General features: G+C 51.4%; 1 long non-coding RNA gene across 1 annotated transcript; it reads right to left on the bottom strand.

Annotated features, from left to right (window-relative positions):
• Nucleotides 1-1,117: 1,117 nt before the first annotated feature.
• Nucleotides 1,118-19,947, bottom strand: LOC122457308. Its single transcript, XR_006276797.1, has 6 exons — nucleotides 17,673-19,947; nucleotides 14,025-14,436; nucleotides 13,019-13,063; nucleotides 11,019-11,382; nucleotides 5,327-6,323; nucleotides 1,118-2,578 (listed from the first exon to the last, which is right to left on the bottom strand). It is a non-coding gene; the product is annotated as an uncharacterized LOC122457308 (long non-coding RNA).
• Between the last annotated feature and the right edge of the window lie 2,383 nt (nucleotides 19,948-22,330).

The raw sequence follows: 22,330 nt of genomic DNA, 5'->3' as shown, positions 1-22,330 counted from the left end.
TAGTCACGTGAGGGGAGGCGGGCGCGCGTCACGTGCTGGGTGACAAACCGAGGCCTTCCTTCCTCCCCCCTCCCCAGCGTGCGGGAGTCACGTGACGGGGGAGGAAGCAAAGGCTTGCTGTACGGTGTCCGGGAGGGGTCAAAAGGTGGGGGTCTTAAAGGGGCAGGCCCCAGGGGGGGTGAGGCAGCCCAGATGGGGGGGGGGGCAGGCCCCGGGTCGGGGAATTGGGGCAGGCCCCAAAGTGCAGAGCAGGGGGTTGGGGAGCTCAGATGAGGTAACTGGGGGATGGGAGGTTAACGGGGTGGGGGATCCTAGAGGAGGTAACTGGGGGGGGTATTAAAGGGGCAGGGCCCGGGGGGGAGCACAGAGGGGGCTTAAGGGGATATCAAAGGGGCAGGCCCTGGGAGGGACAGAAAGGGCTTGGGGTGTGAAGGGGATCAGGGCTGGGGGAGGGGCGTCGAAAGGTGCCGTGGTCGGCTGCGCTGTTGGGGTCCCTGTTACCCCCCAGCCCAGGACAAGGACTGCACGGTTTGTGACCGTGTCTCTCTTTGGGCGACCTGGTTTGTCCTGCTTTAGCCCCTAAGCTGCTCCCCCCCCCCGCACACACCCACACCCTTCTGCGCTCTCCATGTCCACGCCCCGTCTCCTGTTTAATCTTCCTACCTACCGTGCTGTAACGACATTGCAGTCATTCCCCCTCTTCGTTCCCGCTCCGGGGCTGGTTGCCAGAAAGCTACTTTGCACCATGCTGAATAGAAATAAGGGTTTGTCTGCACTCCCAGCACTGAACCGGTGCAGTTGCGCTGCTGTAGCGCTTAGTGAAGGTGCTATCTACACCAGTGCTTTTCAAAGCTGGTCTGCCGCTTGTTCAGGGAAAGCCCCTGGCAGGCCGGGCCGGTTTGTTTACCTGCCGCGTCCGCAGGTTCGGCCGATCGCGACTCCCACTGGCCGCAGTTTGCCGCTCCAGGCCAATGGGGGCTGCAGAAAGCGGCGCGGGCCAAGGGATGTGCTGGCCACCCTTCCCGCAGCCCCCATTGCCCTGGAGCGGCGAACTGCGGCCAGTGGGAGCCGCGATCGGCTGAACCTGCGGTCGCGGCAGGTAAACAAACCGGCCCGGCCCGCCAGGGGCTTTCCGTGAACAAGCGGTGGACCAGTTTTGAGAACCACTGATATACACCGATGGCAGTGCCCCACCTCCTGGAGAGGCGGTAGCTTCGGTCCGCAGGAGAAGCCATCCCGTCGATGCAGTACTGCCTACAGCAGGAGTTAGATCAGTATAACAGCGTTGCTCAGGGCTGTGGAAAATCCACCTAGTTATACTGACAAAAGTTTGTAGTGTAGCCCAAGGCTAACTCTCTCTTCTGGCTTTGGAGTAGATGAAAATGCATTAACTTGATTTGTGGATCCAGGGGCAAATTTCAGCTCTGCAAACTGGACTGTGGGAGCCTTTCTGTCCTTGGAGCACCAGTATTATCAGTGCTAGCAGATCATGGCGCCTACTAATTCAGCAGACCTCGATTAAGACAATCGGCACAGTTTGCTGACAAAGGCATTCAGCCAGGTTTATTGCTCTCAAGGCACAGTCCTAGCACCCTGGCTCCTTGGTTACAGGTTCACTAACGCATGAGCACCCAGTGGCAGGGAGTGTTTCAGTCAGCAGCAGGAGTCTCTGCTGTCCCCTAGGTCATGCAAAGGATCAAGGCGAGGAACCCTGACATTTATAAACTGAGCCAAACAATTGGAATAAACAACTTATGTAACACCTTACATGCTTCATGACATCTGTTTGTCACCTCCCCTTGTTCCTGATATGTTGGATAAAACATCCGTGTTCATTATTCTGTCAAATCATCTTATCCTGTACGAGATTGGGATGTATCTGTACTAGCCTTCGGAAATGTATTTGTCTAATATGTAATTTATGTAAATATGTAGTGCGTTATTATTTTGCCAAGGCCAGGCGTACTCTGGTTCACAGCCATTGGTTCAGGCCTCAGATCTCACGCCAGGCCCAGTGTTCCAGTCTCGCTCTCTCTACTACATCTAGTAGAGCTGTTCGTACACTGTAGGGTTCAGCATTGTCTCTTACATAGATTTGTACTGGATCTCCTTTCAAAAGTCCAGTATCATTAAATTCTTCATTGAGTTCTTCCACCCTCCTCACTAGGCCCATCCTGGCTGCTACACTACAGCTGAGAAGGTTGTTGGGCTTTGATCACATGCACTCTGAATGCATAGCTTTCGTCTTTGTAAGTTGTTTCTGTGGTGAACTAGCCCAGGCAGCTCAGAATTCGTCCAGGGCTAATCAGAGCTGTGTCAGGTGACTTCAGCTGTGGAAGGGGTTCAAGGTGATTCCGAGATGACTGTGACATCAGCTCCTGAGTCAATTTTAAAGTCAATCATCTTGCCATGAATATTCAGTTTCACTCTTCAGACAGGTTCTGTGTCATCACAAATGATAGATCCCAGAAACAGTGGCTCTTGATTGTCTGTAGTATGAGTCAACTCCCTGACGGCTTTGGTGTGGCAAACAATTGCAAAATGTCCATCTTTCTTGCATTTATTACACTGTGCGTCTCTGGCTGGATATAAGAAAAGGAGTACTTGTGGCACCTTAGAGACTAACAAATTTATTAGAGCATAAGCTTTCGTGAGCTACAGCTCACTTCATCGGATGCATTTGGTGGAAAATACAGAGGGGAGATTGATATACACACACAGAGAACATGAAACAATGGGTTTATCATACACACTGTAAGGAGAGTGATCACTTAAGATAAGCCATCACCAGCAGCGGGGGGGGGGGGAAGAGGAAAACCTTTCATGGTGACAAGCAAGATAGGCTATTTCCAGCAGTTAACAAGAATATCTGAGGAACAGTGGGGGGTGGGGTGGGGGGGAGAAATAATAGGGGTCCACAGCCTCAGAAACAACTCTGACATCATAATCAAAAAGGCTGACAAAGGAGGTGCTGTCGTCATCATGAATAGGTCGGAGTATGAACAAGAGGCTACTAGGCAGCTCTCCAACACCACTTTCTACAAGCCATTACCCTCTGATCCCACTGAGAGTTACCAAAAGAAACTACAGCATTTGCTCAAGAAACTCCCTGAAAAAGCACAAGAACAAATCCGCACAGACACACCCCTAGAACCCCGACCTGGGGTATTCTATCTGCTACCCAAGATCCATAAACCTGGAAATCCTGGACGCCCCATCATCTCAGGCATTGGCACCCTGACAGCAGGATTGTCTGGCTATGTAGACTCCCTCCTCAGGCCCTACATTACCAGCACTCCCAGCTATCTTCGAGACACCACTGACTTCCTGAGGAAACTACAGTCCATTGGTGATCTTCCTAAAAACACCATCCTAGCCACTATGGATGTAGAAGCCTCTACACCAACATTCCATACAAAGATGGACTACAAGCCGTCAGGAACAGTATCCGCGATACTGTCACGGCTAACCTGGTGGCTGAACTTTGTGACTTTGTCCTCACCCATAACTATCTCACATTTGGGGACAATGTATACCTTCAAATCAGCGGCACTGCGATGGGTACCCGCATGGCCCCACAGTATGCCAACATTTTTATGGCTGACTTAGAACAACGCTTCCTCAGCTCTCGTCTCCTAATGCCCCTTCTCTACTTGCGCTACATTGATGACATCTTCATCATCTGGACCCATGGAAAAGAAGCCCTTGAGGAATTCCACCATGATTTCAACAATTTCCATCCCACCATCAACCTCAGCCTGGACCAGTCCACACAAGAGATCCATTTCCTGGACACTACGGTGCTAATAAGCGATGGTCACATAAACACCACCCTATATCGGAAACCTACTGACCGCTATTCCTACCTACATGCCTCTAGCTTTCATCCAGATCATACCACACGATCCATTGTCTACAGCCAAGCTCTACGATATAACCGCATTTGCTCCAACCCCTCAGACAGAGACAAACACCTACAAGATCTCTATCATGCATTCCTACAACTACAATACCCACCTGCTGAAGTGAAGAAACAGATTGACAGAGCCAGAAGAGTACCCAGAAGTCACCTACTACAGGACAGGCCCAACAAAGAAAACAACAGAACGCCACTAGCCATCACCTTCAGCCCCCAACTAAAACCTCTCCAACGCATCATCAAGGATCTACAACCTATCCTGAAGGACGACCCATCACTCTCACAGATCTTGGGAGACAGGCCGGTCCTTGCTTACAGACAGCCCCCCAATCTGAAGCAAATACTCACCAGCAACCACACACCACACAACAGAACCACTAACCCAAAAACCTATCCTTGCAACAAAGCCCGTTGCCAACTCTGTCCACGTATCTCTTCAGGGGATACCATCATAGGGCCTAATCACATCAGCCACACTATCAGAGGCTCGTTCACCTGCGCATCTACCAAAGTGATATATGCCATCATGTGCCAGCAATGCCCCTCTGCCACGTACATTGGTCAAACTGGACAGTCTCTACGTAAAAGAATGAATGGACACAAATCAGATGTCAAGAATTATAACATTCAAAAACCAGTTGGAGAACACTTCAATCTCTCTGGTTACTCGATTACAGACCTAAGAGTGGCTATCCTTCAACAAAAAAGCTTCAAAAACAGACTCCAACGAGAGACTGCTGAATTCGAATTAATTTGCAAACTGGATACAATTAACTTAGGCTTGAATAGAGACTGGGAATGGATGAGTCATTACACAAAGTAAAACTATTTCCCCATGTTATTTCTCCCCCCCACCACACCCCCCACTGTTCCTCAGATATTCTTGTTAACTGCTGGAAATAGCCTACCTTGCTTGTCACCATGAAAGGTTTTCCTGCTTTCCCCCCCCTGCTGCTGGTGATGGCTTATCTTAAGTGATCACTCTCCTTACAGTTTTCAGAGTAGCAGCCATGTTAGTCTGTATTCGCAAAAAGAAAAGGAGTACTTGTGGCACCTTAGAGATTAACAGATTTATTAGAGCATAAGCGTTCGTGAGCTACAGCTCACTTCATCGGATGCATGATCTGATGAAGTGAGCTGTAGCTCACGAAAGCTTATGCTCTAATAAATTTGTTAGTCTCTAAGGTGCCACAAGTACTCCTTTTCTCCTTACAGTGTGTATGATAAACCCATTGTTTCATGTTCTCTGTGTGTGTATATCAATCTGCCCTCTGTATTTTCCACCAAATGCATCCGATGAAGTGAGCTGTAGCTCACGAAAGCTTATGCTCTAATAAATTTGTTAGTCTCTAAGGTGCCACAAGTACTCCTTTTCTTTTTGCGAATACAGACTAACACGGCTGCTACTCTGAAATCTGGCTGGATATGCATCATCTCTTGGGATATGACTTTTTCCACACTTTGTGTAAATCAGCTGGAATTTGTCCCTCTTAGCCTGGGAGTTCTCTCTGCTTGCCTCAGGGCTTTTCTGATAATGACTTTTAACTCTAAAGTGTTTGTTTACAGGTTCTAAGGCTATATCTTCACTAGCAAAATTTTTGTTGCTCAGAGGTGTGAAAAAAACACACACCCTTGTGTGACATAAGTTTTGCCAGCATAAGCGCTCATGTGCACAGAGCTATGTCGGCAGGAAACACTCTCCTGCTGACATAGCTACCGCTGCTCATTGAGCTGGTCTTATTATGTCGATGGGAGAGCTCTCTCCCGTTGGCATAACGCGGCTATATGAGTGCTCTTAAAGCAGAACAGCTTTATCAGTGCAGCTGTGCCACTGTAAGCTTGTAAGTATAGACATGACTTAAGCTAGTTTCAGGTTTTCTAGTTTGTAAAGTTTCTCTAGGTATTGCTTTTTCACAGTTCAGATTTTATCCTTTAGTGCTCTGGCAGGTATGGCTGAGGTTCATTTAAATAAGGCATTTTATACACACTGCCACCTTTTCACTGAACAGCATAATATAATTTAGCATCCCATTACAAAAAAGGCAGGAGCTTGGATCCAAGTGTGTTGTATAGGTGCAGAGGTCCACCTGGGGGCATTGGATCAGCATTCATGTCATGCCCTCTGTCAGTACCTGGCTAACTGCTGGAAAGCTAATGATCCAACCAAATTCAGTGAACCCTGGTCACTTGCCAGCCATCATCCCTGACGTGGCACCATCCCCTGGCTTTCTAGTCATCACCTTGGCAGAGGTCTCCTCTTTGCAGCTCCTCTCACACCCTCTGGGAAAATTGTAAGGATCCACTGTCTTAGCTTCTCCGCCTCTCAGTATCCACTGGGCTACAAGGCAGCAGGCAAACTCTGGTGGCACATTCCTTCCTTACTGTCATTCAGTCCACTTGTCATCTGGAAAAACAACCAAAGGCAACTTAGGTCAGGTCCTGGAATAAAGGCTAATTGTCCTTAAAAATCAAAAGCAACCAAATCGCTGCCACTACAGAGCTGTGATTCCCCAGCTGCAGATTGCATTGCCTCCATGGAATAAAAATATTAACCACATGAGGACACAGGCACAGAGACTCATCCATTCAGGGATGGATGGAGGCACAGATGAGACAGCTGCTCATCCGTGTGGTTGGTCTGAAAGAGAAAAATAGTGTCTCTGGACTGAATTGTTAGAGAATTTCTATTTCAAATTGGGTGAAACTAGAGTAAAGAACAGAATTATCAGACACATAGATGAACACACTATATTGGGGAAAAGTCAACATGGCTTTTGTACAGGGAAATCATGCCTCACCAATCTATTAGAATTCTTTGAGGGGGTCAACAAGCATGTGGATGAGGTGATCCAGTAGATATAATGTACTTGGACTTTCACAAAGCCTTTGACAAGGTCCCTCACCAAAGGCTCTTGAGCATGGGATAAGAGGGAGGGTCCTCTCCTGGGTAAGTAACTGGTTAAAAGACAGGAAACAAAGCGTGGGAATAAACGGTCAGTTTTCACAGTAGTGAGAAGTAAATAGTGGGGTCCCCCAAGGATCTGTCCTGGGCCCAGTGCTGTTCAACATATTCATAAATGATCTGGAAAAGGGGGTAAACTGTGAAGTGGCAAAATGTGCAGACAATACAAAATTACTCAAGATAGTTAAGCCCAAAGAAAGCTACAAAAGGGTCTCACAAAACTGGGTGACTAGGCAAAAAATGGCAGGTGCAATTCAATGTTGATAAATGCAAAGTAATGCACATTGGAAAACAAAATCCCAACCATTCGTACAAAATGATGGGGGTCTAAATTAGCTGTTAGCCCTCAAGAAAGCGATCTTGGAGTCATTGTGGTTAGTTCTCTGAAAACATCCACTCATTGTGCAGGACAGTCAAAAAAGCTAACAATGTTAGGAACCATTAGGAAAGGGATAGATAATAAGATAGTATATAACATAATGCCACTATATACATCCATGTGTAACCCACACACCTCCTGGATGTGGTGTTGTGTCCCATCTTGTGGCACCAAGACCACTTAGAGAGAGAGATTAATGAGTCTGCTTCACAGCCATATGGCTTTTAGCTCATGCAGTAGAGACTCATGCATTAAGCTCCTGAGGTCCCAGCTTCAATCCTGCCTGCCGATGACCAGGGTCTCTTGGTGTTACACATGGTATGCCCACACCTTGAATATTGCATGCAGTTCTGGTTGCCCCATCTCACAAAAGATATATTGGAACTGGAAAAGGTGCAGAGAAGGGCAATGAAAATGATGAAGGGGATGGAACCGCTTCTCTACAAAGAGAGATTAAAAAGCCTGGGACTGTCCAGCTTAGAAAAGAGACGCCTGAGGGGGGTATGAGAGAGGTCAATAAAATCATGCCTGGCGCAGAGAAAGTGACTGGGGAACATGTTATTTACCCCTTCACATTACACAAGAATTAGGAGTCACCTGATGAAATCAATGGGCAGCATGTTTAAATCAAACAAAAGAAAGTACTTCGTCACCCAGTGCATAGTTAACCTGTGGAACTCATTGCCTGGGGATGTTGTGAAGGGCAAAAGTATAACTAGGTTCAAAAACAAGTGAGATAAGCTCCTGGAGGACAGGTCCATCAGTGCTATTAGCCAAGACGGCCAGGATGCAACCCCATGCTCTGACTGCCAGAAGCTGGGACTGGATGCCAGGGGATGGATCTCTCGATAATTGCCCTGTTCTGTTCATTCCCTCTGAAGTGTCTGACACTGGCAGAAGACAGGAAGCTGGGGCTACATGGACAATTGGTCTGACCCAATATGGCTGTTCTTATGATGGGACAGATGCATGTGGCACCAAGCTGTTAAGAATTATGAGGCAGAGGGAAGATATGGGGGACTCATAAGCGTGAAGATGGGGTGGGGGGAGAGAAGCTAATGGTTACGAAAACTCCTTCTGAATGTGATCCTGATAGAATCATAGAAATGCCGGGCTGAAAGGGCCCTCGAGAGGACATCAAGCCCAGCCCTCTGAGCTGAGGCCAGATCAAGAAAATCTTGACCAACCTCTTCTGAAAAACCTCCAGCGACAGGGATTCCTGTTCCAGAGCTTCATTCCCCTGAAAGTTTGTCCTAATCCTAAAATCATAGAATATCAGGGTTGGAAGGGACCTCAGGAGGTATCTAGTCCAACCCCCTGCTCAAAGCAGGACCGATCCCCAACTAAATTATCCCAGCCAGGGCTTTGTCAAGCCTGACCTTAAAAACTTCTAAGGAAGGAGATTCCACCACCTTCCTAGGTAACGCATTCCAGTGTTTCACCACCCTCCTACTGAAAAAGTTTTTCCTAATATCCAACCTAAACCTCCCCCACTGTAACTTGAGACCATTACTCTTTGTTCTGTCATCTAATATAATATCTCATAATATCTCACCTAAATCTCCCTTGCTGCAGAATAAGCCCTGTGCATCTTGTCCTGCCATCTGCGGACATGGCAAACAATTGATGCAGTGCTGCCTGGCTGAGTCTGCAGGTGGGATAGCTTGGAGATCTGGCTCAGCGGGGTGATGGCCAGGTTGCCTGACGCTGGTCGCTTAAATGGCAGCACTGTCATCTAATGATTGTTTTTAGCAGAAACCTTCAACTCCTTGGGGATTAGGGATGGAGCAACAGCCCTGCCCCTCCCTCCCTGTTCTGATCTTTTTCCCTATCTGCTTGGTACCTGTCCCTACAAGCCCCAAGATACCAATTGGCAGCGTTCAACTCTGCCAGCCAAAGCAAACAAACTCCAAGGAACACAGGGGAGGGAATGAACCAGGGATAGTTTTCTATTAACCTTTGATCTGTTTCATTCTGCGTCTGACATTCCTTTGGGGTTAGCTAAACGCTCAAAGCTGAGCTTGCCTCAACAACCCAGATGCCAGACTGGTAGCACACTGGCATGGCAGGGAATGCTTGTGTGCCTCAGTTTCCCCATCTGTAAAATGGGGATAATCCCACCTACCTTCTAGCAGGGTCATGAGGCTTCACATTTATGGGGGTGTTCAGACCCTATAGTTTAGTTAATGACCAATCACCTGACATAGGAACAGCAAGACTGGATCAGACCTGAGGGCCAGTATCCTGGCTCTGACACTTCCCAGCACCAGATGGTTCCGAGGCAGGTATAAGAACCCTACAGTAGCAGGTATGGGAGAATCGGCACCCCCCACATTAGAGAGTATGATGAGACTAAACAATCAGAAATTGACTTAAACCCCCCAGAAGCTGGAGGTTCAATATCCCTGCCAATATTTTTGTTAGCATGAACTCCTCTAACTCTGGATATTCTTGTTATCCACATAAATATTCAGTCTCTTTTTGACTCTTCCTCAGTTCCCAGCCTGAACAAAATCATGTGGCAGGGAGTTCCCCAGACTAATTATGCATTGTGGGTTTTCTCGGGTTTGAATTTCCCACCTTTAACTTCATTCAGTGTCCCCTGCCCTTGTATTACAAGACAGGAGGAAAAGAAGCTCCAAACAACTGTCTTTTTCCCAGTCTCTACGTTACAGATTTATCATCTCCCAGCCCTTTTATTCATCTTTCTACGGTAACCAGACCAATCTCTTTCTTCTCGTTATTGGAGAGTTTTTTCAGGCCCTTGATCATTCTCGTCACCCTTCTCTGCACACCCTGTAGTTCTGCAATAACCTTTTCAACATGAGGCAACCAGCGCTGCACACGACCACATGTACCCAGTTATTTCTCCAGCCTCTCTAAAACTTACTGGCTGCCCCATCACCTGGGGCGCTGGATTCTGCAAAGCCTTTGACACTGATTCTGTCAGTTACTGAAGCTGCCCTGAAACTTGTGCTAACCATTAAAAAAAACCAACAGCCACCGACACCGATTTTGCCCCCAGGTACCCTTTGCACTAGAAGTGCGGAATAGCTAAATGCATGAGGAGTGTGAACTCAGATCCTCGAACCACTTTTTAACTTAAGCCGGACAAAAGACTTTTTGTGCAGCCCGGTGTCAGGGATTGTACCTTTAAGAGACCTGACAGTGAAACACCCCAGGAAGTGAACTGGTTGGAAGCAAGTGAGCTGCAGGCTTCTATAAAGATGTATTTGTTTGCGTTAGCCGCCTCCATGCCTGATACCAAGCAGGGGATGGCACAGCCAGAGACACAGGGCCTGCTGGTGTGAATCGGCACCGCTTGGACTTTAAACGTCTGGCTGATCCCGGCTCATATCCTTTTCTTCCCCTTTACTATCCTAGAACTCAAAATAGCTTGACCAATTTCCTTCAGCTTTTCCAGGGAAATGACCCTCTGGCCTGAGATAAATCCTTAGGAATTTTTCAGACAATATATATTTTTTTAAAAATAACATTACAAGAGGATGAAAAAATAGGGCCCAGAGTGCAATAGGTGCTGCATCCTTAGTTAACCCAGAATGGTCCCAGAAAACCCATTTGTAAATTTGTCCCTCCCCTTGAATCACTTACAGTGCTCCCTGTAGCACAGCGCCCCCTAGTGCTGCACTGGGGCATTGGGGTCAGGCCTGGGGAGAGCGCCCCTTACTGAGTCCCCTCCCCGCTCCTCGCAGCACCAGTACCGCCCTGACGCACGGGCGAATGTTGCAATCCCTCACCTGTGCCCGAGGCGTTATGCTGGAAACAGGCAGGGATACCGCTCAGGTCCCACTGGGTCCCAGCAGCCAGTGGGCAGCGTGGCGGCTCTCACCCGGGCCAGGATGGACAGGAATGCATGTTGCTCCCCTGAACCCAGCAGTCCCACTGCAGCTGCTCCAGGAGCTTGCTCAGGAATTGAGGCATGGGCTGCTCCCGGTGACCCTCGCAGGGGTGGCATTGCCGGTCGGTCTTGCAGGTCCTGAGCTTCTCCAGCTGGCTCAGGTGCTTGATCAGCAAGGAGAGGCTCTCCGTGTGCTCCCTGTGCTCCCACTGGATCACCCGCAGCTCGGTGTGGAAGCAGTTCAGGTTCTCCGCCATGCACACCTGCTGGGGCGGCAGCAGAATGTGGGAGGGGAAATGGATCAGTTTCAGGGGCCCAGAGGGCCCTTCCCATTGACCCCAGCCACGGGAGGGCAGGGCTTGTCACCCCAGGAACCGGTGACAACGAAGCAGTGCCTGACCCCGTCCCGTCAACTTCCTTAAATGTCCGAACCCTGCTAGGTCCAAGGCTCTAGCGGGAGCCAGGAGCTGTGGGCCTTGCTGTCTCAAACCGTCCTCCAGCTGGGCCCCCAAAATCTCATCAGCTGGGCCTTGACTGCCACCTCTTCCTGTGAAGCCACGAACCTTCCTTGGCTAGAATTCTGGACTCAGACACCTGGGTTCTATTCCCAGCTCTGTCACTGGCCTGCTGGGTGACCTTGGGCAAGTCTGTGCCTCAGTTTCCTCTCCAACCTTTATCTATGTTGATCATAAGCTCTTTGGGGGCAGGAATTATATCCATCTAGGGTATTTATGTGCCTATAGTGACCGAGCCCCTCAAAAAATGAGTGAGTTTCCCAGGAAATCCCTAGATTTCCTATGCAAGATATTCCTTCTCCAGTTATGTAAGAATTCAGCCTTTTGAAGCTTCCCTGTGAGGAGGGGACCTTTGTCTGCTGATCACCTGTTACGCCAGGACAAGCGCAGAGGCCCAACCTATATATAAAGGAGGAACGCACGGATCTACAGAGAGTTTGTTCTGAACCAAGGTGGTTATGAACTTGTAAAACCCCTTGATGGGGTGTGAATGGTGAGCCCAGAGCCAGAGCGCTTGCTGGAGCTGGGGGATCTCTGCTAAGCTCGTTAGCACCCACATCCGGAACTTTGATCAATTCAGTGTTTTCTCTGAGATGCTTCGGCCTGAAGAGTAAATGAGCTTGCTTAGAAAATTTGAGCTGGGCCGTGCCTGTACCTTTAACCTACAGGCAATTACATTGTTCCCTCGCCTCTGAGGGAAAAGCTGAGTCTGTCTTGCTGGGGACCTCTTAGTGTAAGCAGGGACCTGTGCAGAGTGGAAGAACCCATCAGGAGGGAGAGAGACAAAGGTATCTGGCCAAGAGAGATGATAGCCGAAGCGCTTGAAGCAGGTGCCCTTGGTGGACTGGGAATACTGGGGCAGTTCCCCTGAAAAGTGCCACTATTATCCCCATTTTACAGGTGGGGAAACTGAGGCACGAGGCAGGTAAATGACTTTTGTCAGAGCTGGAAATTGAATACAGGTTTCCTGAATCCTGGGCAAGGGCCGGGGCCCCTGGGCCATCCCTCCTCTTAGTCTGGATGTTGCACCTGGCACAGCGGGGCCTCTAGGTGCCCCCCTAATCCAACCCACCCACACTTTATAAAACCATCCAAGAGCCTCAGCTGGTAGCAGGAGTGACCAATCTGCCACTGTCAAGCCATCGAGTCCCTGCTGTGAGGGGACAGATAAGAATCAGGGCCTTAGAGCAGAAAGGCCCCATATCCCATTGCGCCGCGATCTGGGGCCTGTGTCCTAACCCATGAATGGCATTCCCCATACCGCCGAGCCACACTTACTGCCGGAAATTCACCCACTTCAGCAGCGCTACCCCGGGCTGGGTTGGACCCAGCGCATGGAGGGTTTCAAGGGGACCGCTGGAGCTGGATGGCAGAGGGTACATACTGTGATATCTTCCGGGGTGTAGAGAATCCCGTCGGTGGCGTCTCCCTGGAAGAGAGAAGCACCACGGGTTAGGGGGACAGGCCCAGCATAAGGCAGCGGGGAAGTAGATTTGAAAGCACAGTAGCTAATCCGGAATAGATCCTCCATGCAGCTGTTCCTATTCCACAATAGCTGTTCCGGTCAATTTCCCCCTGCAGACAAGCCAGCTCCCCCGGCCTTCTGTTTAAATTTCCTCTGAGCGATCGTGGGCCCATTATACAGATACAGCTAACTGAGACTGCGCCTTGTACAGCGGAATCTGCCCGACACTTTGCACTTCTCGGTCCCCTGACATTTCAGAGTCTCAGGGCCTTTTACAGGCCACAATTAAATGAGCCTGTTAAACCACCACCCAGCTAATGGCAGGGCAGGATCATGATCCCTGTTTTACAGATGGGGAAACTGAGGAACGGAGAGGGGACGTGATGCATCCAAGGTTGAAAGGAGAGCTCACACCAAACCTGGGAAAGTGGGTGTACTAAAACAGGAGAGCAGGGGGGCTGGGAGCCAGGAATCCTGGGGTCTATCCTCAGCTCTGGGAGCAGAGCGGGGTCTAGTGGTTAAAGCAGGGGCTGCAGATCCAGGACTCCTGGGTTCTATTCTCAGCTCTGGGAGGAGGGATACAGGGGCAGAGGAATGCAATGAGGGATTCATGGAGGGTGAGGTGCCCTGCTAATGGGATGCCATGGGGGTGGGCCACAAGGTGGGTATAGCCCCTGGCAGCAACATGGTACCTTGCCCCCAGCTGCCAATGTGTCTCGGCTGCGTCCACTCTCTTCCCACGCCTGGGTCTCTCTCTCTACTGAGCGAGGAGCCTGGGGCAGGAGATAGCAATACCTGCCTGTTAGGAACGGCTCCAAGACTCCAGCTGCCCATGGGGGGCCCTAGAGGCTACCCAGGCCCTTCACCTATGGCATGGGGGTGGGAGAGCTCCATCCCGTCTCGTATCCCCCCCTTCACTGCTCACCAGCAACTTGGTGACGTTCTGCAGGACCCTGATGGCCTCCTTTCCACAGACCCATCTCCCGCGCACCGAGCCACTCGTTAGCAAAGAGATCAAGAAGAGCACGTGGAGTCCTGTCATGCCGGGAGGCAGCCTGGCCTGCTAAGGGCCATGTTCACGTCCACCACTCCAGAGCCTTCAGAGTCCGAGATGCAGCCGCAGCTGGAGAGCCCTCGAGAGCCGGGCGAGGTCCTGGGGTCCTCGGCAAAGCTAGCGATGGGGGCATGGCCTGGCTGTCTCAGGAACTGTGTGGACCCCCCCTCGCTGGTGTGCTTCCATCAGCACTAGGGCTTAGGCTTAAGGCTAAGGCTAAGACTTAAGGCTAAGACTTAAGGCTGTCAGGGCCCAGGGTGAAACAACAAGGAGACAGACTCTGCTAGAGGGGGTGGGGCGGGGGGTCAGCAGTGGAATTCCCGTCAACAAGAGTCACTGTGGGACAACGTCACAAGTCTGCCAGAGACCCCTCTATCCATCCCCATTCCCCACCACCCCTTCATCCATCCCCATCCCTCGCCACCATCCCCATCCCTTCATCCATCCATCTCCATCCCTCGCCACCCCTTCATTCATCCCCATCCCTCCGCACCCCTTCATCCATCCCCTCCCCTTCATCCATTCCTTGCCATCCCTTCATCCATCCCCATCCCTCACCATCCCTTCATCCATCCCCATCCCTTCATCCATCCATCCCCATCCCTTGCCACCCCTTCATTCATCCCCATCCATCCCCACCCCTGCATTCATCCCCATCCATCCATCCCCACCCCTCCCCACCTCTCTATCCATCCCCATCCCTCGCCAACCCTTCATTCATCGCCATCCATCCGCATCCCTCCCCACCCCTGTATCCATCCCCATCCCTCTATCCTTCCCAATTTCTTCATTCATCCATCCCCCATCCCTTGCCACCTCTGCATCCCTCTCCATCCCTCCCCACCCCTTCATCCATCCATCCCCATCCCCACTTATTTCTATCAGTATATACCACTTTCTCTCTCCATCCATCCATCCATCCATCCATCTATCCATCGGTCTCTCTTTATCCTTATACACCCCCCCACTCCATCTATCCATTTCTATCCCTATACACATCTATCTATCTGTCTGTCTATCACTATACACCTCCTCTTCTAATCTATCTATCTATCCTCATACACACTCCTCTATCTACCCTCCTACACATCTATCTACAGATTGATCCCCATACACACCATCTGTCTCCATGCACCACTTTTGTCTAATCTATGTATCCACCCATCCCTCCCCATCTCTCCCCATCCCCACCCACCCACCCATCCATCTCTCTCTCTCTCTCTCTCTCTCTCTCTCTCTATATATATATATATAAATGGCATCCATCCATTCACAATCATACCTTTCTCTCCATCCATCCATCCCCACCTCTACACATCTATCTCTGTACCCTCCTCTTTCTCCATCCATCCAGCCTCACTTCTACGCATCTATCTCTGTACCCTCCTCTCTCTCCATCCATCCAGCTCCACCTCTACGCATCTATCTCTGTACCCTCCTCTCTCTCCATCCATCCATCCATCCCCAACTCTACGCATCTATCTCTGTACCCTCCTCTCTCTCCATCCATCCATCCAAACCTGATCTATGAGGAAAGGTTATAGAAAACTTGGCATGTTTGGTCTTGAGACAAGAAGGCTGAGCAGGGACCTGATAAGTGTCGTCAGACACGCTAAGGGCTGTTATAACGAGTATGGGGGTCAGTTCTTCTCCATGTCCGCTGGAGGTTGGACAAGAAGCAATGGGCTTAATCTGCAGCAAGGGAGATTGAGGTGAGATATTAGGAGAAATTTTCTAACTCTCCAGGGAGTGGAGCTCCAGAACAGGCTCCCCAGGGAGACATTGGAGGTGTTAAAGAGCAGGTTGGACAAACACTTGTAAAGGGTGGTCTAGGTTTTTTCGGTCCTGCCTCAGCACAGGGGGCTGGGCTTGCTGACCTCTCGAGGTCCCACCCAGCCCGACACCTCCCGGATTCTCTGATTTCTGTTAACCAGCAATCACGCCTCGTGTCCGCGCAGCTGCCCGGGCCTCATGGCAAAGCCAAGCCTGTTGAATGCAAGAGCGACACCTTAACCACTAGGCCAGCCTGCCTCAGGATCAGAGCTGAGCTCACCGACTCCTTCCCCCAGAGCCCTGCACCAGCGGCATCCCCTGCTGGCTGCCAGGCTCTGAGGGACCCGAGCCAGCGCCCCGGTGCGGAAAGGCGCCCCAGGGCATTGCCAGCGTCTTCAGCCTCCATCAGTGCACCGTCTTAATTCGAGAAGGGGTCAGCCAGAGGGCAGATGGGCTCTTGGACCTTCAGTCTGAGACCAGAGCCAGGCTGGGGCCCTCAGGGGAGAAGGGTCTGGCAGGGAAGCCTGGAGCCGGCATAACCCTCTGCTGTGGTTCACTGTGTGTCTGTGGCTTTGGCTAACGACATATAAACATGAGCGGGGGAGGAGAGGGGAAGGAGGGGGCGACTGGCCAGCACAGGCATTAGTGGGGATTGCAGAGGCTGGAGGATCCTAACATGATTACGTGGAGACACTGGCTAATTATAAAGCTGCTGGCATCTCTGTCCCCACACACCCCCTTCCTCCATCTCCATACACACCAATGTATCTATCCATCCATCACTATATACACCGCTCCATCCCTCCCTCCCCATACACACTGCTCCGTCCCTCCATCCCTACACACACTGCTCCATCCCTCCATCCCCTTACACCCCCTCCCTCCATCTCCATACACACTGCTGTATCTGTCCACCCATCCCTACATACACCGCTCCATCCACCCCTCCCCATACACACTGCTCCATCCCTCCATCCCCATACACACCGATCCATCCCTCCATCCCTGGACACACCGATCCACCCATCCATCCCCATACATACTGCTCCATCCACCCATCCATCCCCGTACATACTGCTCCATCCATCCATCCATCCATCCATCCCGTACACACCGCTGTAACTATCCATCCATCCCCATACACACTGATCCACCCATCCATCCCCATACACACTGCTGTGTCTATCCAATCCAACCTTATACACACCACTCCATCCATCCCCATATACACCCCTCTATCTATTCATCCACCCACATACACCCCCTCTATCCATTCCCACACCCCCATCTATCCATGTACTCTATACACCGGTCTCTCTATGCATTCCCCTATACACTTCTTATCTATCCATCCACCCCCACACCTCTCTGTCTATGCCTATACACACCACTCTAGTTACTCATCTATCCCCAGATACACCGATCTACTCTTCCATCCCCATACACACCCCTATTTCTATCTCTATCCAGCTATCACTATACAGCCCCTCTATGTATTCATGCACTTCACACACCCCTCTATCCATCTACCCTCCCACACACCCCTATTTCCTTCCACCTCACCACTCCTCTATCTACCCATCTACCCTCGTGCACACCTATCTATCTATCCATCCATCCATCCATTCATATACACCCCTGCCCACCCACTCTGGCTTTTTCTATTTCCGTCCACTCCATCCTCAGACACCCCCCTCTATCTATCTAATCTATCTAGCCCCCCATCCAGAAACTCTTACAACTCACCGAATGGTGTGATCTAATGGTGGGTGGGACGCCGGCAGTCAGGACTCCTGGGTTCTGTTCCACCTGTATCACGGTGCCGGCAGGGGTGGGGGTTGTAGGGCTTGGTCAATAACTGGTCACAGACAGAGCCATGGGTGAAAGGAGCCAGAGGAATGTGACATATGAAAGCAAACAATGAACAAAGCCATGTCGTTCCTCATGTCACAGTAGGCCCTGCTAACCTGCCCCCTATGGCTGGCATACACCTGAGAAATATTGCTGCCTGTGGCAACGGGGTTTCACTGGAATCCAGATTCACCCCACACTAGTCCAGCAGTGCTGAGTCAAGTGACTCAAGGTGCTTTGCCTAATAATAATGGTCCCTTCTCCCAGCCTGTGCTTTGGCCTAATTTCTCTTCCCCGTATGCTGTCTGTCTGCAGCCCTCTGGCCCAGGGCTAGCTGTGTCTTAGCACTGGGTGTGGGATCCCAGTATTAACAGCTCCTGCGCTCCACCCCAGAGATGGCTGCATTTCAGCACTAGGCAGAGGAGCCCTTTATAAAAAGCTGCCCCACCCTACTGCAGAGGTGGCTGCATTTCAGTGCTGGACAAGTGATTCCTATATAAACAGCTGCTGTGCCCTGCTCCAGAGGTGGTTGCATTTCAGTGCTGGGCGAGTGATCACTGTATAAACAACTGTTGTCCCATCCCAGACATGGCTGCATTTCAGTGCTGGGTGAATGATTCCTATATAAACAGCTGCGGTCCCGCACTCCAGAGTTGGTTGCATTTCAGTGCTGGGAGAGCAATCCTTGTATAAACACCTGCTCTGCTCTTCCCCAGAGGTGGCTGCATATCAGTGTGGGAAGAGTGACCCCCGGACAAACAGTTACACCTCACCTCAGAGGCAGCTACATTTCATGCATGATCCTTGTACTAGCAATATCGGTGCTGCGCCCCAGACGTGGGTGCATCTCAGCAGCAGGTGAGGGATCCCTGCTGTGCCCCACCCCAGAGGTGGCTGCATTTCAGTGCTGGATGCAGTGAATCTTCTGTGCCTAGTTTGCAAAACACAGTGACAAAAAGTGCTACAGAAATGCAAAGAGAGTAGTGTTAATTAGCTCTGGCCACGCTGGAGTGAATAGGCACCTACCCGAGACGGGCTCACGCCAATGGACAACCCAGCAACAGAAAGAACAGGCTCAACTCCCGGCCTTCACAGCCCAGGGGGACAAAATCAGTTCTTCGACTGCTGTTTGGTGACCTGACCATGCCTCCCATCCATGGAGCGGGGAGAGGAATGGCAAATCCACCAGGCTGTGTTCGGCTCCTTCCCCTACCCCTGCCTGCATGGGAAGGGAAAGGCCCTCAGAGCAGGGCTATCGAGCTCGGCTGGAAGCCCTTAAAATCCCTTTTCCTTGCTTGTGGCTGCAATCGGCAACTGGGACTGAAGCTTGAGCTAAAGGGCTGAGTCCCCCCCATCCTCCGGGTCCCAGGCTATGAAATCTCCCCAGTGGATCAGCCCAATGGGCTACACGGCCAGGGAGCTCCCTTGCCCCTTGCTGTTAGGCAGGACAACTCAGCGGAATGGGCCCTGCTGGGCAGGTGGGAAGCATTACAGGGCCGGAGCACGAAGGGCTGGTCTAGTGGCTGGGGCATGGGCATAGCCGAGTGAAAAGCACTTACACCGTCCCCCTGGGACAGGCACACGGTTCCCTGGTCCGCCTTGAGTCTGCTTCTTCCTCCTGCTCTCTGGTCCACGGGGCAGAGCAGCGTCTTGGAGCTAAGCTTGGGGGGGGGCACGCCTTCACATGCTCCTCCTGCTCAGCGCAAGGGGCAAAGAGAGGCCGAGACTTGCCTGTCTGACCCGTCCTTCTGAGCTTGTACAGGAAGGGCTGCCAGAGCGCGCAGCCTGCCCTACAAAGTCCAAGGAGGTGCGCGGGAGGCCGGATGGAGGAGCGGCTGCATTCCAGGCACTGTGGTTCCGCTTCCCCCGGGGGAAGGGAGAGGGCTTGAAGCTTGCCAAACTGGAGAAATTAGTATGCTTGACACTGTCGGTTCCTAGGCAAGGCGTCATTCTCCCAGTGGGGAAACTGAGGCACGGCAAGAGGGCGGGGGGAGAGACTTGTCCAGAACAGCAATGGCACAGCTGGGAAAGAAACCCAGGAGTCTTGGCTCCCAAATTCCAACCTCCATGAAATACTCTTCCCCCTAGGGCCGAAGACGGAACGGAGAAGTCCTGAAACCAAGCCCCCAACGACTCAACCATGCTGCCCTCCCCAGAAGCTGGAGTAGAACCCCAGAGTCCTGGTGCCCGGCCCCCCTGGCTCACCTCCTGCACTTTTTCCCTCTCTCAGGGATACCTCGCTGACTCCCATCAGCCCCTAGGCACGCACGGCTCCCTGCTCCGTCTTGCTTCCACTTAGTTCCAGGGCTGTTGTTCCAGGGAGGGCAGGAGCCATGGTCAAACCCCCACCCCCATCCCGTCCCGTCTGGTCTGGTAGCAGACTCCTTCCCTGCTTAGAAACCTTGAGGCTTAGCAAGAGTCTTGATATGGTATTACAACTACCATCTATTAGGTGTATGACGGTAGCAGCTAGACATCCCAGCTGAGATCAGGTCCCCTTTACACAGGGTGTGGCACAAACCCCATGTACGTCTACACTGCACTGTACCTCTGGCCTCAGGTTCGAGCCCAAGCTCCCCCCCGTCCACTCACAGATCAACCTGGCTGCGATCATCGAGCACTCAGGAGCAGGGTCCTCCTAGGACCTTCAGAGACTCGAGTCCAAACCCCGTCCTTTTGCAGTGTGGACGCAGCTCAAGCCGCAGCCCCAAGTCAGCAGCTCGCGGACACGTGAACATGGCTGGGAGACCAGGGTCCAGCAATTTTAAGCCCAGGTTGACAGGGCAGGTGGCTGCTCAGGAGACCCACCGAGTCCCCAGGCGCAGGGTTTACGATGCAGTACAGCCAGACACGAAGGCCCCGTCTACACTAGTGCTTACTTTGGTATGACTTACGTCACAGAATAATCCACACCCCCTGAGCAACAATAACGAGGAGTCTGGTGGCACCTTAAAGAGAAACCTATTGATTTGTGCATAATCTTTCGTGGGTAAAAAACCCACTTCTTCAGATGCATGGAGTGAAAATTACAGATACAAGCATAGATAGAGATATATTTATATATATACAAATCTATAGATTTGTACGGTAACTCCCTTCTCTTCATGTGCCAATGTATATTTATGCCTGTGTCTGTAATTTTCACTCCATGCATCTAAAGAAGTGGGGTTTTTGACCCACGAAAGCTTATGCCCACATAAATCTGTTTGTCTTTAAGGCGCCACCGGACTCCTCGTCGTTTTTGTGGATACAGACTAACACGGCTACCCCCTGACCAATGTAAGTTACACCGACCTATGTGCAGGTGTGGCCAGTGTCGGCGGGCGAGCTCCTCCTACTGCCATCCTGCTGCCTCTTCACCAGACAGGTGACAGCCGCACAAGAGGCCAGGCTCAGCAGCCACGGCAGTCTCGGCTCCCCGGGGGGGGAGTACCACACTTGCAGCTTAGGGCAGGGACTAGCTCGGTTCTGTGGCTGTACCGAATACACCAAACAGCAATAAAAATGTACAGCACCTAGCACAATGGTATTCTGGTCTGTGCCTAGATGCTACCCCAATACACCTAATAGCAATAAAAAGGTACAGCACCTGGCACAATGGGGGCCTGGTCTGTGCTTAGATGATACCCTAATACACCTAATAGCAATAAAAATGTACAGCACCTGGCACAATGGGGGCCTGGTCTGTGCCTAGATGCTACCCTAATACATCTAATAGCAATACAAATGTACAGCACCTGGCACAACTCAGGCTCCTAGGTGTTACCGCAGGCCACCTCATACCAAATAATGGCAACAGTCCCAAAGCAACAGCCCAACAAACTGCACTAACTGGGGATGCAGCAGGAGAGCACAAGAGTCTTTTGTTTGAAGGCCGAGGAGGTGCCTGGATGAACAGTGATAGCCCAGCATGATGGCTGCTGCACCGGGAACTGAACCGGGGACCTCCAGAGCTCACAGCGCTGTAGTTAGGGGACTGTATCAACAGACCTCATGGGAGGATTGGCACAGCAGGGGACCTGTCACATGCACCCCTGGGTGACACAAGCCCATTCAGATAGCTTTTCCTCGCAGAGCTAGTCCAGGAACCCAGGAGCAGGTGCCTTTCACCCCCCTCGCCCAGCTACCACCCAGAGGGCACTTTCCCCATGCTGTAGAACAAACCAAGGGGGAATCACAGTTTTGCCAACTGATGGTCATTGAGGGTGGTAGTTGGATGTCTGCTTATCCCCATGCAACCCAATGGGCTGGGGGGGAATGGGGGGTGAATTCCCAGCACTGGGGATTGAACCTTTGACCTCCAGGCAGGTACAGCCAGAGGCACTGCCAGCAACCTGAAGGGTACGGCAGAGTGGTCACTAGAGGGGGGCAGAGAGCCACATGGTAGGTATCAGAAGAGCTGCAATATGATCCCCCCTTCCCATGACACCTCCTCCCTCCATCCTGGGGGGACCATGCCGCTTTCAAGGCCACGGGGCATCCAGTCCCAGGGCAGTGGCGGTTTGCAGAGATGCCTCTTTCGGCAGGAGCCACGCCACGGGGCGTTGAGCAGC

This window comes from Dermochelys coriacea, chromosome 23 (assembly GCF_009764565.3).
Source record: "Dermochelys coriacea isolate rDerCor1 chromosome 23, rDerCor1.pri.v4, whole genome shotgun sequence".
In the NCBI taxonomy this organism is placed as follows: domain Eukaryota; kingdom Metazoa; phylum Chordata; order Testudines; family Dermochelyidae; genus Dermochelys; species Dermochelys coriacea.
The sequence above is the reverse complement of the archived record's forward strand: the minus strand, read 5'-3'. Positions and strand labels throughout refer to the sequence as shown.